This window comes from Moschus berezovskii, chromosome 21, assembly GCF_049115385.1.
Source record: "Moschus berezovskii isolate FMDL1 chromosome 21, NW_MosBer_1.0, whole genome shotgun sequence".
Classification (NCBI taxonomy): domain Eukaryota; kingdom Metazoa; phylum Chordata; class Mammalia; order Artiodactyla; family Moschidae; genus Moschus; species Moschus berezovskii.
The window spans coordinates 10,257,346-10,272,587 of NC_142480.1; the positions used below are offsets into that span (position 1 = coordinate 10,257,346).

General features: G+C 44.4%; 1 protein-coding gene across 5 annotated transcripts in view; it reads left to right on the top strand.

Moving 5' to 3' along the window:
* The first annotated feature begins 581 nt into the window (after nt 1–581).
* Nucleotides 582–15,242, top strand: part of DICER1 (dicer 1, ribonuclease III) — a 75,068-nt gene continuing 60,407 nt past the window's right edge. For 4 of the 5 annotated variants that reach the window (XM_088829873.1, XM_088829874.1, XM_088829875.1 and 1 more), the window contains exon 1: nt 582–718. The gene's annotated coding sequence lies outside the window, so the exon portion shown is untranslated. The remainder of the gene's footprint in view (nt 719–15,242) is intronic. The other variant, XM_088829877.1, reaches the window with a different exon arrangement.

Here is a 15,242-nt window from a genome sequence, read left to right on the forward strand (position 1 = left end):
CGGTGAAAAAGAGCGCCGAGCTCTCGGGAGAACAATTAACAGCCAAGGTGCACCGCCACGTTTAGGGGGCGGTCGGTGCCAGAAGGGGCAACCACGAAGGCGGACGAATTCCGGGCGCCAGCAGAATTCTCGCCGAGCCAAGCGAGCGTCCGCAGGCCGGGCGCGCGGGCACCGGGCAGGGGGCGAAGGTGCCTGGGCCCCGCGCGGGCCCGCGGATCGTCCGCGTCCAGCCCCGGCTCCTCTGGGCCGCAAACACCGCCAGGGGCCTCTGCCGCTCGCGTCCACTGTCTCCCGGCTCCTGAGTGGCTGGGGGGCCGGGATTAACCTTTCACCGCCGCGCGCTGTCCAATCAGAGGCCCGCTCTCATGCCGGCGCGGGGCGAGCGGGGGAGCGCGGGGGCGCGGGCGCCGGGGAGATTCTCCAAGCCGCCGTGCGCCGTTGCCGCGGGGCCGTGCGCGGGCCGCGAGCGAGCCGGGCGCTGCGCAGTCTCCGCAGGCGCCGGCGGGAGGGGTCGCGGCGGAGGCGCGGCGCGGCGCGGGCTGCTCCAGGCCCCAGGTTGGATGGAGTGACCTGACAGCGGGGACGAGGCGACGGCGAGCGGGAGGACATGGCGGCGGCGGCGGCGGCGCCGGGCGGCACCGGGAGGCCTGGGCTGTGACGCGCGCGCCGGAGCGGGGGTCCGATGGTTCTCGAAGGCCCGCGGCGCCCCGTGCTGCAGGTGAGGCGGGCTGCCCCCGCCGCGGGGCCGCTTTTGTGTCCCGGGAGCGGGGGAGGAGTGTCTCGCCGAGGCCCGCGTGGGCTCCGGACTCCGGTGGGGAGACCGGCGCGGGGCAGATGGCGCGGCCTCCTCGCTCGGTCCTGGGCGGCGCCGCCGGGCTCGGCGCAGCCCCGACTCTCTGGCGCGCGTCCTGGCTCGGCGCTTCCCCGGGACTTTGTGCGCGGGGCCGCCGGGGCGCCGGGTGGGCACGCGGGCGGGCACGCGGGCGCCTCCGCAGCCGGAGTGGAGCGCGCTGGGGGTGCTCGCCGCTCGCCCGCCCGCCCGCCCCGGCCCGCGGAGAGCGGGGCTTTGACAGGTCCGGCTGCGCGCACCAGGGGGGCGCGGGGTCCGCCGCCGCCGCCGCGTCTCGGGAGCATCCCCGGGAGGCTGCGCGGTGGCCGGCGCTGGCCTCCTGGGTGGGCACCTTCGAGGGGGCCGGGAGGTTAGGCAGGCCGGGCCCTCCTGCGCTGGCAGGAAAGCGCGAGCCTTCGGGGGCGCGCCCGGGCGAGGATTGTTCGTGTTTATTGGCAGGTGACCAGCTCTCTTGGTCCCCAGGGGGCGGGTGGCCGAGGCCATCTTTTCGCCCTTCCTTTCCGATTTTTTTTTTTTTTTTTTGTGCCAGCACGCCCCTGGACCCCTGCAAAGCGAGCCTTTCGCAAAGCGTTTTTCAATCCTTGGCAAATCAGTGTATGTTTTAAGTTAGCACTGCAGATTATTTTTTTCTGGAGGGGGGGTCGACTTTCCAGAAAAGCTGAGCTCCTCCAGGGCTTTGCCTGCAGTGTAGAGCTAGCAGACCACTTAATGTGTCTTTTTAATGGCCTGAAGATTTGCAAAGACAGATGAGTGGGGGAGTATTTACTGTAGAGTGTCCAGTCCATGCTTTTGTGGAGAAAGTCATGCTTACAGGGACACCTTACTTACCCAGATGATCAGTCTTAAGTATTGAGGTGACTATCACGGTTTACAAATATTCAACTGGTGAAAGAGTTTTAATTTGAAGTCTTTGCTTTTTTGGTGCTCTGGATTTTTCTGCTGCTTAGTGGCTTCAGTCGTGTCCAGCTCTGTGTGACCCTATGGATTGTAGCCTGTCAGGCTTCTCTCTCTGTTCATGGGATTCTCCAGGCAAGAGCACTGGTGTGGGTTGCCATGCCCTCCTCTAGGATATCTTCCCAACCCAGGGATCGAACCCGGGTCTCCTGCATTGCAGGCAAAGTCTTTATCTTTGAGCCACCAGGAAAGCCCCTTGGATTTTTCTGGATCTTCACAATCCTGATGTTCAGTTCTCTTCCTGTTGCTTGGTTTTCAAGTGCAGCAGACTCAGTGAATGGAAAAGGGCACAGATTAGAAATTAACTCTGGGGGAAAGAAAAAAATATATATATATATATAAAATGTGTCTTAGTAAAGGTTAACTACATTGAAACTATATTGGTATAAACATTAAACTTTCTAAATAAATATACCCATTTTAGCCAAGGGTTCTAATAATTTATTAGAGGAAGGATGATGGTACAGGATTCTGAATAAGGGTGCTAGTGAATAGTAATTTTAGTATTAATATCTTTGGAAACTAGGTGGGCATAATCAGTTTATTTTGCAAAACTTGTTAGTAGCTCTCTGTGGCAGATCATATTACATGCAATATATGCTGTATATACTTACATATAATTTTTCGAATTTTCATTGTGGGACATATTTTGTAATACTATAGATTAGACTACAAATATTGCTTTTAATATGATCACTGTGAACATTTCATGGATTTATTCAGGGCATCAAAATGCTGTTTTAAGAAAAGATGTACACATTTAATTTGGGGAGAAAAGACCTTCGTTTCCTACAGTTATTGTAATAAACGGTTATGCTGTCATCTCGTCATTAAAGGTTAAGTTCTGTCTGCTACGTTATACCTGTGGTACTGGGAATGAATTGTAAAGTGTGGTGGTTTTGCCATTTCTGAATTTTATTGTCTTGGTTTTAGAAAACATTTTATTTTGATGTGGCTCAAATGATTCTTATTTGATAGTGATTTTGTGGCAGTATATAGTGGGTTGTACTTTTAGTGTAGTTGCTATCTTTGAGGAAGGGTGACTTTTTGACATTGAGAGATTTATACCCTGCCACTGTCTGATGTATGAGATGCTTGTTTCATTTGAGAAAGAAGATATTTCTTTGACATTCTCTCACTTGTGACCTTAGCATTCTGTGGTCATTACTTGTGGCTAAAGAGCAAAGGGAAACATTTATTAATAAGTTCCTGGTAATATATGCCAAGATATTAAAGGTTCTTTTATCTGTGTTCTTATTTAATCCTCACTGTGACCCTGAGACAGATTTAATATTGTCTTACTGTGTGTGCATGCCAGGAAGCTAAGACTCAGAGAATTGTGAATCTAGAAGTGACAGAGCTAGCACTGAGTCATGGCTTGATTTCTAAATCTTTGCATGAGGGCTCTTTCCCTGCCATTGCATTGCTGTTCCAAGTGAATTTTAGGGGAACAAACCTGCTTAACTTGCAGGTAAGTCCTTAATTAGTACTTGTTAAAAGAATGAAACTCTTGTCTTAAATGTTGAGGGGGCCTTTGATTATCTGAGTAAGATTCTTTCCTTTTTTTTTTGTGGTAAAATACAACAAAGCATACCATTTTAACCATTTTTAATTGTACAGTTCTGTGGTGTTCAGTGCATTCACATTGTTTTGCTCCCATCGCCACCGTCCAGCTCCAGAACTTTTTCATCTTCCACAACTGAAACTGTCCCCTTTAAACACTAACTCCCCATTCCACCCTCCTCCCAAGCCCAGACAACCACCTTTTTTTTTCTGTCTATGAATCTCCTGCTCACGGATATGTAGGTATGTGTCTGCTTATCCATTAATCCCGCCATGGACTCTTGGGTTGTTTGTATCTTTTGGCCTTGTGAGCGATGTGCCTGTGAACAAATAGCGAAAGTAACAAAACACATTTGTATGAAGGTGAACAAATACCTGTTGGAACCCCAGCTTCTACTTACTTGGAGTATCTACCCAGAAGCAGTCCAGTTATTTCTTGATCATCAGCACGTTTGACTCAGAACTTACTGCTGAGTTTTCTCAGGGTTGTTCAGATGGTTATACTGTGTTACAAATAGGAACTATTTATTAATGGAAGACTTTAATTTTCTTGAAACCCAGGATTTACTTATTTTTATGATCTCAGTTCCTACCAGCGTTTGGCAAGTAACTGCGTTCATTCAGTTGGTCCATCATGGAGCCATGCTATGCTCTGTTGGATGGCAAAGGAAGGTGCCGCTCAGGTCCGTGCTTAACTTGCGTAAATATTAAGCTGGAGCTGAGTGACTTGTCCTTGTGCTCTGCATTTTGGATATTCCAGCGTTCAGCTCATTTTCAAAGCCCAGTGGGTGTATATGCTTTATTATTTGTCTACTTTGAGAAAGGATTTGAGGTGGTCTTATAATAGATGTTTGAGAGGACAGTGAAAATAACAGTGAAGGTTGAAGGAGGGGTAGGGTGTGGAGGGAGCTGGAGAGAATTAGAAGGGAAGCTTAGGACAAGGATGACTAGTGTCTGCATGTCAATAAAGGTTTTCTTTTTTAAAATATTAAAGAAAAAGAGGAAGCAGAGCTAGTTATAGCTGATACTGATTAATGAAAGGAAGTATACCAGTTAAGCAGGAAAAAGCAGGCTTTTCTCTTGTATGATGAACATACATTTGAATTCTTACATAAAATGACATTAATAAGATGTGGACAAAATGTTTTACATTTTACAAATGATGGAGAAATATTTCTCACATGCCATTTTAGAGAAACTGGATAAAGGCCTCAGGCATAATGGAAAAGCTTTAGTAATATGGATATAGACATTCTGGTGATTTGATTCACTGCTGCTGCTAAGTTGCTTCAGTTGTGTCCGACTCTGTGCGACCCCATAGATGGCAGCCCACCAGGCTTCGCTGTCCCGGGATTCTCCAGGCAAGAACACTGGACTAGAGTTTAGTTAATTTTTCTTTCAGACGATATCCCTCCTATGTCAGTTGTGTCATTCAGGCTTTTGACAGATGCTGAATAATAATTCATTCACAAATGTACTCTTTTCCGGATTGTATAGGCAGTCAGGATTTTTAGGATTCTCTCTACCTGTCTTCGGGAATGTGTGTCAGTCTGAAAAGTAGGATTGCTTGTATGGAGGTATCTACTCTGTGAATGAATACAGAGAGAAAAGCCTTATTTTTTGAGGTCCAGTTGACGAAATTGACACTTTCAGTCATGTAAGAAGGTCTTTGTTAAAAGAAATTTTGAGTACAAATTGGTTTCCTATTTTCCCTAAAATCGTCACTGAATTGGTGGTTCTTTTTAAATATGCAAGGCTGCTATCCATTTTAAGTAGGTGACTAAGAAGATGCCCCAAGAAAACTTGTCTGAGGATGTCAGTAAGATTTACTAGATTCAGGACATGGAAGACTTGAATTTTGGCCTTAGTATTCTGATTCTTTAAGCTCATGGTGACATGAAGTGTCGTGCTCTGTTAAATGTACTATCCTTACAAACAAATAGAATTGTAAGGAGAGTAAGGGTAGAACAGAATGGTGCTGACATAAACAAGGTGAATAAATTATTTTATTTTATATTAGTTTTTAAAGGACTTAGAAGCTAACAGTTCTGTGTAAAGTAATATTGCTTATATCATTATTGTTCTGATTTTGGACAAATCATGCTGCCTGGTTCTTCAAGTGAGGACACATAATTAGGTGCATAGAAGCATTATGGACAGAGAGAATTAAGAACTTCATAGAAGAAAATCGCTGTTAAATTGGCAGTTTTCCTGGTGTTGTAGGCTTTCTTATTGCTGAAGCTGGCTAACCCTAATAGTTGTCGTGGTGGTTCTTTTTTAGGTGACAGCTCAATGTGTGCAATAAAGTAGGAATTTAGAAAACACATTTGGAAATTCTCTTGGGGATTAGACCATGTCAGCGAACCAGAATTTTAAAATAAAGTGTTTAAAGAGCTCAGATAATGAGAGAAGGATCTCAGTTTAAGAGCTGATCTTTGACATGATGTAGAAAGGTTCTTTGATTAAGGAGTTAGGTCAGTAATCCTATTTGAAGGGAAAGAGAAAGGCAGTAGCAGAGATTTTTTTGAGAGGGTAAGTTTAACATGATGAGCCAGAGCTTTAAGTGGTGTCTCCTCATGGCCTGTCCCGCTGCTTGGCCATCACTCAAGAGTAGCTCCTATTAGTTGTATTTTCAGCCATTTTCCTTTTGCAAAATTAAATATATTAGTATTTTATCGAAGCATTGTAAGAATGTTTAAGAGCAAGTCTTTGGTGTCAGAGGGGTTCAAATTCTGCTTCCTTCCGTTTATCCATGAGGAGCACAGGGTGTCTGGTGGTCTTTCTGAGTCAGCTCCCTCATCTGAAATCCGGTCTTCACAGTAGTACCTGTTTCTTGAGGTTGTAAGGAAAAACTGAGTTCTTAAACCTTTAGCCCAGTTCTAGCCCACAACCAGCAATTTCTTAAAATTTAGCTGATATTGCTTCAAATATGCACATTAGAAGAAATCTCTTCTTAATGTGATTTGATTATGTTGTGATTTCTCCCCAAAATTTTGAATATTGAGATGTATGTTTAGTTTTATAATGGCAGATGAAAAAGAAAAAGGGCTTGAGAGACCTGGGTTCAATCCTTGGGTTGGGAAGAACCCCTGGAGAAGGGAAAGGCTACCCACTCCAGTGTTCCGGCCTGGAGAATCCCATGGACTGTATAGTCCATGGGGTCACAAAGAGTCGGATATGACTGAGTAAGTTTCACTTTGCTTCATTCTGTGTGAGGCTTGTTTGTTGTGGATCAGATGGTTCCGCTTAGTTGGATCCCTGTGGTAGTGATACCAAGCATAATAGAGGCTTAGATATTGCTAACTTTCCTCTGTAACCCTCATTCCTCTGTTACGCATGAGTAAGTGCATTCTCCTTGAATCTGCATTTTGAAGCAGCATAAATTTTTTATATATGTCATATGTACTTGATATAGCCCCATGGGTCTTATTCTTTGGAGATTCCTGATTTGACAAAAGATAAGAATCTTATCCCCAGAAAAAATGTACGTGTACATATTCAGAATTTTATATACATTTATAAGAGATACAGGGACCCCTGTGGGACCCCATACATGGATGCCGATTTAGAGTGTATCTATACAAATAAAGAGAAGTAATTGGTTAACCAAGGGACAACAACAAAAGTTCCAGAAAACTGAGGCAGACATGATCAGTGCAATGAATGAAAGTGTCAAATAATGAGTGGTTAGGAAACCTGTGTTCTAGTTTGGCTTTACTTCTAAATGACTAGACGTGTCTTTAAGGGCAGGTCACCCTGGCCTTTCTATACTTAGTTTTGGTTTTCTCACTTTTAAACTGAGAACGTTTATAAGCCTCCAGAGTCTTGTAGTTGGTAATCTTTGAAGCACTCATGTAATTCAGAGACTTCTCCCTTTCACGCTGAACCTGGATTAAATGTGAAGCCTGGAAAAGAGAGGCTGCGTTTGTTAAGTATGGAGGTTGTATGTAGTGACCAAAGAAAGTAGTGGTGGAATCATGAGATGTTCTGAGTGGGAAACTTAAGGGGAAAACCTCGGGAAGTAAAGCTTGGAAAGTAGATCAGGTCGGATACTGCCTTAGGATGGCAGAATCTTTCAGAGAGAATTAAGGCTTTTCATCTTTTATCTCTGCGTCTAGTCGAGCTTTGTTGTTGTTTAATTGCTCAGTCGTGCCCGACTCTTTGTGACCCCATAGACTGTAGCCCGCCAGGCTTCCCTGTCCTACACCATCTCCCGCAGCTTGCTCAAACTCATGTCCATGCGTTTGGTGATGCCGTCCCACCATCTCGCCCTCTGGCGTCCCCTTCTTCTCCTGCCATCATTCTTGCCATGAACTGTATGAGAGGTACAGCTTAGTAAATGATGATTAATGAATGAGAATCTGATAGGAGCTGTTTAACTTTTGATCTGATCATTATGATGAAGAGCAAGTAACCCACTGAGAGGCCTCTGATACTATGAATGAGGAAAAGTATTTGATAGGCACTCTTGTACTTTTTAAATTTTTAAAAGCTTATTAAATTTTGTATATAACACAATACTGGGATTACCTGCCTTTGTCCACAGACTTGTATATTGTATAGCTGAACATTAAAAAGAAAAAAAATACCCCTAATTTAAAAATCTTTATATGTACCTATCACATATAATAAATTCAGGTAATTTATGTTAGACCAAACATAATTTTGGGGTTTGGAGGAAAATGCATAATTTTGTTGATATATGAACAGATAATAGAACAATAAATTAGACATTTAAATGCAGTGTGTATATTCTACTGGAGTTAAGGCAAGCTATAATTTCCAAATGCTTTTAGTACTTAAAAAGAGTAACTCTTTATTGCTTATGTAATATATGGACTTCAGTTTCCAACTCTTCTTCAATAAAATATATGAAATGAAGCATTATCAGAGGGTACTTTCTTTTGGGGATAATTTATTAAAAAATAGTTTTCATTGACATATGACAGAGTTCTGATGACAAATGCTATTATAATTTATAATCAGTCTTTATAAATCTCTAGCTTTTTTGTTGCTGAACATTAGGAGAATTCGGGGAAGCTTTTTACATATGAGTTGGGTCCATATTTTGGCCAGGAGTAGGGAAATAAATAATTTTCCTAAGGCCTCTTTAGCACTCACACACTTAAACACATATATGCATATGTGAAATCTGTCTTGCTTTAGCAGCAAATGCTCTGGCAAAATGCTTACTTGTGTTGTCTATACTGAGTGGTGAAAAAGTTACATAGTACATTGTAGTTTCTATAATATTAATTTATCTAATTCTTTCACTAAGTCTGAACCCCCTTTATGTTAATCATTTCTCTTAAAGTAGCACTTATTTATTCCACTGGAGAAAGAAGTCATTAGGTAACATTTGTATCAAGGAGTAAACCACGCTTCAGTTCAGTTCAGTTCAGTCGCTCAGTCGTGTCCGACTCTCCGCGACCCCATGAATCACAGCACGCCAGGCCTCCCTGTCCATCACCAACTCCCGGAGTACACTCAAACTCATGTCCACAGAGTCAGTGATGCCATCCAGCCATCTCATTCTCTGTCGTCCCCTTCTCCTCCCGCCCCCAACCTTTCCCAGCATCAGAGTCTTTTCCAGTGAGTCAGCTCGTCGCATGAGGTGGCCAAAGTATTGGAGTTTCCAAGCCCTTTTGGTTGGATCTCCTTGCAGTATAAGGGACTCTCAAGAGTCTTCTCCAACACCACAGTTCAAAAGCATCAATTCTTCGGCGATCAGCTTTCTTCACAGTCCAACTCTCACATCCATACATGACCACGGGAAAAACCATTGCCTTGACTAGACGGACCTTGGTCGGCAAAGTAATGTCTCTGCTTTTTAATATACTATCAAGGTTGGTCATAACTTTCCTTCCAAGGAGCAAGCGTCTTTTAATTTCATGGCTGCAATCAGCATCTGCAGTGATTTTGGAGCCCAAAAAAACAAAGTCTGACACTGTTTCCACTGTTTCTCCATCTATTTCCCATGAAGTGATGGGACCAGATGCCATGATCTTTGTTTTCTGAATGTTGAGCTTCAAGCCAACCTTTTCACTCTCCTCTTTCACTTTCATCAAGAGGCCTTTGAGTTCCTCTTCACTTTCTGCCATAAGGGTGGTATCATCTGCATATCTGAGGTTATTGATATTTCGCTTAGTCTTCAGCTAAATGTGATAAAGATACTGAAAAAAAATGGTGAGATATAGTCTGTTAGTGTGTATTTGTTGAGTACCTAGGTTCCTAGACTAGAAAGGCCAGGAGAACTTATCCATGGGCAGGGCTGATTTAAGTTGCTACCGCTTTACAATTAAAACAATATTTCCTTATCTCTGTTTGTGCAGATGCAGTTAAAATATTCATTGGGCATCTGTTAATCTTAAATTGGGTCCATTCTTTTTCAACCCCCTGGAGAGATCAAAAGAAACATATCCACATAGATATTTTGATTGGTAAGTCAGTGTAAACTGACACTTCCTTTGTATATTGTGGAAATAAAAGTTTGGAGTCGACCAAATTCTAAGTATAATCCCACCTCTCCTGTTTATTAGTCAAATAGTCTTGGGCAAGTTATTTCAAATCCTTATAAAGTGAAGTTAATTCTTATCTTAGTGTTGCTTTGTGGATTAGACCAATGATAGACCGTAAATGCTTAATAAAAGTAAAATTTCCTCCTTTTCCTTCTTTACTCTGAGAGCTTTTGATATGATACTTACCATGGTAAATGAAGAATTTTTTACACATTGTATTGAGGATTGTTTACTTCTCCTTTAAAATTAACTTTAAGTGAAATCACTTTCCATTGATACGAGGAGAGCACATAAATCACAAGGACACACAAAGTGAACTTGCCTGTAACCAGTGCCCAGATGAAGGCACACGTGTGACCTGTGTTTTAAAAGGTTTTCTAAACGCCCCTCTCAGGCACTTCCCTCTCCCCTCACCAGCCTCTTCCACAAAAGAGCAAGCATCATCCCGACTTAATTACTTTTCCTTATCTTTAACTTTCTGTCATGGAAATTATATGGTAAGGTTTTGTGTTCAGTTTTTTTTTTTTTTACTTAAGAGTTTAAATGTGTGAGTCATTCTCTATTGCATCATCAAGTTGCAGCATTTAATCATGTGATACATCAGTATTTACTTGTCTATTGTTTTTAAATTTAATTAATTTATGGCTGTGCTGGGTCTTCATTGCTGCGTGGGCTTCTCATTGTGGTGGCCTTTCTTCTTTTATTCAAGAAGATCGTGCTTGTGCCTGGAACTCGGATTGGTTCTGGATATAGGGATTATGTGTGTTACATTTCCTAAGGCCTCTGTAGCATGCACACATTTAAACGCATACATGCATGTGTGAGATCTGTCTTGCCTTAGCAGCAGATGCTCTAGCAAAATGCATACCTGTATTGTCTATACTGAGTGCCGAAAAAGTTTTTTAACTGTGTTTTAACTGAAGCTGTTGACTTTGTGAAAATGTGGCACCTAACGGAAGACTGGGGAGCAGATAGCAGGGGATGGTGTGTGCGAAGGTGAAGGAGCTTGATGGAGGGTCTGAAGTCCTGTGACCAGCGGGAGCTGGGGGAGCTAGCCCGACCCAGTGAGGGAGAGGGAGGGGCAGGTCACCGTAGTAAGGGTTTTAGATCTTATCCTACGTGCAGAGGGGCTCCACTGAAGGTTTTGAGCTGTCTGCTGCTGCTGCTAAGTCACTTCAGTCGTATCCGACTCTGTGACCCCATAGGCGGAAGCCCACCAGGCTCCCCCGTCCCTGGGATTCTCCAGGCAAGAACACTGGAGTGGGTTGCCATTTCCTTCTCCAATGTGTGAAAGTGAAAAGTGAAAGTGAAGTTGCTCAGTCGTGTCCGACCCTTAGCGACCCCACGGACTGCAGCCTACCAGGCTCCTCCATCCATGGGATTTTCCAGGCAAGAGTACTGGAGTGGCTTGCCATTGCCTTCTCCGTTGAGCTGTCTAGCCGTCCTGATTTGATTCATCACATTTCCCCTACCTGACAGATCCGTCTTCTGCTGTTAATGATAGATACTGTGTGTCAGTCACATCATCTGCTTGCCATTCAGACAGTTTACTGAGGGGGTCCCTTGAAGATGCCCGACTTTTATCTTTGCAGTCACGTGTAAGCAGGTCCTTACTGGGTGTCCTCACAGCTTTGCTCATGTTCAAACAGTATAGGATTATAAACAGGAGCTTGTGGATACGGCAGCTGCCAGTTTTGTCCTTTGGTTCAGGGTGGGTACCTGCCTTTTTTTTTTTTAAAGAGGAGAGCGAAAATTCTGAAAGATGACAGCAGTTGTAGTTTCGGTTCTTGCTCTTCTTCCCATTCTCTGTAGTCCCAAGATTTGTAAACCCCGTAGCTTGCTCTTAATTGACCTCCAAGGAGGGTTCAAGGGCTCGGAGAATCTTCTGAGTGTGGCCCCTGCAACCTCTCACCGCCTCTCCCCAGTGCGTGCAGTTTGTTTTTCCACACCAAACATCTTACCTGTTTTTTAAAAAATATAATTGGCATCGTTGACTTAGCTAATAATTAAATGTGTGTGTTGTGAATTATGCAGGGGAGAAGGAGTGAGCCAAGGGGTTGCCATCTGTGTCGGTCCTGTTATAGAAATGAGACTGAGAGAGGAGTTATTTACCTGCAGTCTTAGAGCTAACAGATGGGTTCATTCACCATCCTGTCTTTGGAGCCTACTCCTTTTCCTCTCTTATCTGGATTTTTCTTGTAATATGATGTATATTGGGTTTAATTGTAACATAATTGGGTGAAATAAAAGTATTACCTTGTGTGTGTGTGCGCGCTCAGTCGTGTCCGACTCTGACCTCATGGACTGTAGCCTGCCAGGCCTCTCTGTCCATGGTATTAATATTTCCCAGGCAAGAATACTGGAGTGGGTTGCCATTCTCTTCTCCAGGGGATCATCCCTGCCTAGGGATTGAACACAGATCTCTTGCGTCTCCTTCATTGGCAGGCGGACTCTTTACCACTGAGCCACCAGGGAAGGCCCTTAGGATACTGCATTTATTCTGATGCTGCTTTTCTTTCTTGAAACATCTCTGGAATTCCTGTAAGGGAAATCATGTGTGTGTGGTGGTGGTCTTTCGTTTTTTTTAAAAATTGTATTTGGCGGTAGCAGATCTTCAGCTTTCTTTTTAGATCAATTGTAGTTAAGGAATTTTTGGAAAGGCTCCCTTGAGACCCAAGTGCAGATCTCCAAGTGGAAATGTGCTACAGGCAGGCAGGGATAGTGAATTGGCTCAGGAGATGGGGTGACCGACGCCGTGGTTCTTCCGTGGTTAGAGTGAGTGGGTGGGTGGTTCCTGGGATAAGGAATTGCAGTGCTCCAGCAGGGGCGGTTCCAGGCAAACCAGTATGTGTGAAGGCAGTGATTGCAGCCAGGAGGAGTGTCCCCTCTGAAGGAGAGAGGCAAGCTGAGGAGTCTCTTGCCTTGTGTTTAGACATTATTGTCAGTGGGCCTTGATAGAGGCTCAGGCCGGGATTAAGTCGGTGACAACCCTTGGTGTGTACTGAGAGTACAAAGGCTCTCGGGATGAGATTCTGGCCCTGTCGAGCTGCGTATTAGGCCCTTCACGGTTGGCTCCTGCTCATCTTACCCATGTCACGGTCTTGCCGTTCCCCTGCGGGCCGCACATTGTACCACGCGGCTTGTCGTTCCTGCCCATCAGCTTGCCTGTTTTCATGCAGATGCTTCTGTGCATGCTGTCCCCTGGTCCCCACGATGTCCTGTGTGGGCTTCTCCCCGAGTCGTGCCCTTCCCACATGTGCTTCAAAACTGAACTCAGGTTCTCACATCCTACAGAAGACGAGTCTGCATTAGGGATGTCTGGCTTAATAAATATTTGTTGAATGAGTGAACAAATAATTTAAGGGTCAGGAGATACAGTGAGAGTTTTGTGTTTTTAAGTGGGGAAGACTGAATACTCCTTTTTATGCTGTTCTGAAATAAAATCGGACGTGTTCTGCTTTTCTGTGTTCTGCTAGTAGCCAAACATACAGGTCAGTACTGGGCAGAGTTTTGTTTTTAACTTTGATGTTTTAAAATAGTTTTCAAATTTGTGAGTTGCAGGAGTGGTATACAGAATCCCCTATTGTTGCCTACGTTTGCTAGTAGTTATCATCATAGGCGGGTGGAGGGGACAGAGTTCCACCTGTGTCCCCTGTCTCTCTGCTGCCTAAGTGCCAGATCGGCACATTTAGGGGTGGCATCTTCTGATCCTCCTTCATCTCCCAGACGTCCACTGTATCTGTTTTCTTTCCCTGATACAAGACTTGGTACAGGAACGTACATTGTGTTCAGTTGTCCCGTCTCTTTTAATCTGGGATAGTTTCTCAGCTTTTTTTGTGATGGTGATATTTTTGAAGAGCACAGCCAGCTGTTCTGTAAAATGAGCCTCAGATTTGGCTTTCATGTTTCCTCAGGATTAGGTTCAGGTTTTGCACTTCTGACAAATGCTATTTCTTTTCTCAGTTCATCACATTAGGAGGAACATATTGTCAGTTTGTCCCAATATTGGTGATATTAACTTTGTCACTCGAGTTAAGGAGGTATTATTTGTTGGGTTTAAGCATCCAAGCAGCAGTGAACAACAACCCCTCAGTTTTACCGTGTCTTCTAGCCACCTTCCCTGGTGGTTCAGATGCTAAAGAATCTGCCTGCAGTGCCAGAGATCCGGATTTGATCCCTGTGTCAGGAAGATCCCCTGGAGAAGGGAATGGCTAGAGAATTCCATGGACAGAGGGGCCTGAGGGCTATAGTGCCTGGGATCACAGAGAGTCAGACATGACTGAGTGACTAACACTTTCACTTTTCCAGCGCAAAAATAACAGTTTTTCGTTTGAGTTCAGTTCAGTTGCTCAGTCGTGTCCGACTCTTTGCGACCCCATGAACCACAGCATGCCAGGCCTCCCTGTCCATCACCAACTCCTGGAGTATACCCAAACCCATGTCCATCCAGTCGGTGATGCCATCCAACCATCTCATCCTCTGTTGTCCCGTTCTCCTCCTGCCCTCCATTTTTCCCAGCATCAGGGTCTTTTCAAATGAGTCAGCTCTTTGCGTGAGGTGGCCAAAGTATTGGAGTTTCAGCTTCAACATCAGTCCCTCCAATGAACACCCAGGACTGATCTCCTTTAGGATGGACTGGTTGGATCTCCTTGCAGTCCATGGGACTCTCAAGAGTCTTCTTCAACACCACAGTTCAAAAACATCAATTCTTTGGTGCTCAGGCTTCTTTATAGTCCAACTCTCACATCCATACATGACCACTGGAAAAACCATAGCCTTGACTAGACAGACTTTTGTTGGCAAAGTAATGTCTCTGCTTTTTAATATGCTGTCTAGGTTGGTCATAACTTTCCTTCCAAGGAGCAAGCATCTTTTAATTTAATGGCTGCAGTCACCATCCACAGTGATTTTGGAGCCCAGAAAATTAGTCAGCCACTGTGTCCGCTGTTTCCCCATCTATTTGCCATGAAGTGATAGGGCCGGATGCCATTATCTTAGTTTTCTGAACGTTGAGTTTTAAGCCAACTTTTTCACTCTCCTCTTTCACTTTCATCAAGAGGGTCTTTAGTTCTTCACTTTCTGCCATAAGGGTGGTGTCATCTGCATATCTGAGGTTATTGATATTTCTCCCGGCAATCTTGATTCCAGCTTGTGCTTCTTCCAGCCCAGCGTTCCTCATGATGTACTCTGCATATAAGTTAAATAAGCAGGGTGACAATATACAGCCTTGACGTACTCCTTTTCCTATTTGGAACCAGTCTGTTTGTTGTGCCATGTCCAGTTCTAACGGTTGCTACCTGACCTGCATACAGGTTTCTCAAGAGGCAGGTCAGGTGGTCTGGTATTCCCATCTCTTT